Source organism: Oncorhynchus mykiss, chromosome 6 (genome assembly GCF_013265735.2).
Source record: "Oncorhynchus mykiss isolate Arlee chromosome 6, USDA_OmykA_1.1, whole genome shotgun sequence".
NCBI classification, from domain to species: domain Eukaryota; kingdom Metazoa; phylum Chordata; class Actinopteri; order Salmoniformes; family Salmonidae; genus Oncorhynchus; species Oncorhynchus mykiss.
This window is the reverse complement of record NC_048570.1, coordinates 19347556-19349634: the sequence shown is the minus strand read 5'-3', so window position 1 is coordinate 19349634 and position 2079 is coordinate 19347556. Positions and strand designations below refer to the sequence as shown.

The window sequence follows — 2079 nt, the reverse complement described above, 5'->3', positions numbered from 1 at the left end:
GCCATGCAGTCTCCATAAACAAACATTGGCAGTAGAATGGCCTTACTAAAGAGCCCAGTGACTTTCAACGTGGCACCGTCATAGGATGCCACCTTTCCAACTAGTCAGTTCATCAAATTTCTGCCCTGCTAGAGCTTCCCCGGGATAACTGAAGAGTGTGCAAAGCTGTCATCAAGGCAAAAGGTGGCTACTTTGAAGAATCTCAAATATTAAATATATTTGGATTTGTTTAACACTTTATTAGTTACTACATGTTTCAAAATGTGTTATTTCATAGTTTTGATGTCTTCACTATTATTCTACAATGTAGAAAATAGTACATAAAGAAGAACCCTAATGAGTAGGTGTGCCCAAACTTTTGACAGGTACTGTATATATATTTATTTCCTGTTTACTTTATTCATATTTTTTGATTGTATCATATTTTCTGTGCAAAACAGTATTATGACATGAGGTAGAATTAAGAAGGATGGTATCAGGGTTGTGAGAGCCAGTCATTGTGCTAAAACCCTGCGATCTACTCTTACATGTGCCTTGCTTGGCAGCTATCCCTCTCTGAGCCCTGGTCTGTAATGATGTACCTACTATTCACTCACTCTGACTAAACCAATTTAACAGGGCCCCTTTGAAATGGGGTGCGGGCGTTTGGGTGTACTGGTGGCTGCGATATGGCGGTTGGCGCAGGCCTGCTGAAACATGGTGAAGAGCTCCACGGTGCTGGGGACCTCCTTTGTCTCTGCTCCCTGGGCAAACACAAGCCCCTTTCTGTTCCTCTTAATCTCCGCCCGCCTACTCAGGACCTTGGTCCACTCACAAAGAGGTCCTGGAGCCAGTCATTATACAGCTCCAACATGTAGGGAGAGAGTAGCACGAAGAGGAGAGGAGAAAGGAGACGAGGAAGGGGGGGGGGGGGTGGGGGGGGAAGGAGAGAGGAGAAAAAGGAGACAAGAGGAAGAGGGGGGAGGAGAGAGGAGAAAATTTGATGATGTCTTTTTATGTTTACGATAAGGTGTATTTGCTTCTTGTTGCCGATGTACAATAGGCAAATAATTTCTCCTCGCTCAGTGAGACTTCTCAGCCCTCACCTTAAAGTCAAACTTGGTGGCATTCTCCTGGAGGATGTCAAATATAGCTCTGAACGCTCTCAGCATGCATGATGCCTGGGCTTCTCTGGTCTCTGTCACCCACCATGGTGAATGTCTTTCCGTAGCCTGTCTGAATGTACGCAATGATACACACGTTGTAGCCGTCGATGGCTGACTGGATCAGGCTGGAAACATGACTGGTTCAAACAGGTATGCTTAATGTCCTCGAGCTACTGTGGGCCAGCGAAAACAATGGCAACAATCAAGAGCAGGGGGTTGGGTTTAGTTAAACAACAACGTACAAGAAGAACAAAATTCTCAATTGAAAAAATACCTATGAGTACATTTCCAGTTCAACCACCTCAACTGAACCCATTCAACCACTGATTAAGCTCAAGCAATCAGTGTTCAGAACTGTATTTTGTGACAGACTTGCTGAATCTGCGATGGGGGTAAAGAGGTTAGGGATGGGCTTTGGCAGAGGCTTTCCTCCTTTCTTGTTTCCTTTAGTTCACTTTTAACCAATAAAATTATGTTAAGATTGGCAGCATCACATGTTGGTGTTTTGGAACACATCTTCCTGGGAGCTCTCACCGCTGAATACCCGGTGGAACTGGAACTCTCTTGGCCCCCTTGGCGTTTCCACGGTAACAGAGTAATCGTCCAGATGCTCCACGGCAATGGCCCCTCCCTGAGCTGGCTTGGCCTGGCTCATTGGTCGTATCCGACAGAACACCAACATGTAATCTGCACCACGACAAAGCAACCGCAAAGGTCAAGCGACCCCACACTGTACAGTACTGAAGTTGCGCCTAAGCTTAAGCTCAGCTGAAATAGTCTTTGGGCACGTAGAAGACCTGCATTCAAACCTAGTCGGTCCCAATGATAGATAACTACATTTCATGTCCTCCACCATGTTGTAGTATTTATTCCTCATTGTCCACTCTGAAGTGTAGTTCTCCACGACTTTCCTATTCTCCTCTCTCACCTGTTT

The 2079-nt window shown here is 45.5% G+C and overlaps 1 pseudogene; it reads right to left on the bottom strand.

Annotated features, from left to right (window-relative positions):
- Positions 1 to 611: 611 nt before the first annotated feature.
- Positions 612 to 1827, bottom strand: LOC110525111 (annotated as a pseudogene).
- Positions 1828 to 2079: the final 252 nt, after the last annotated feature.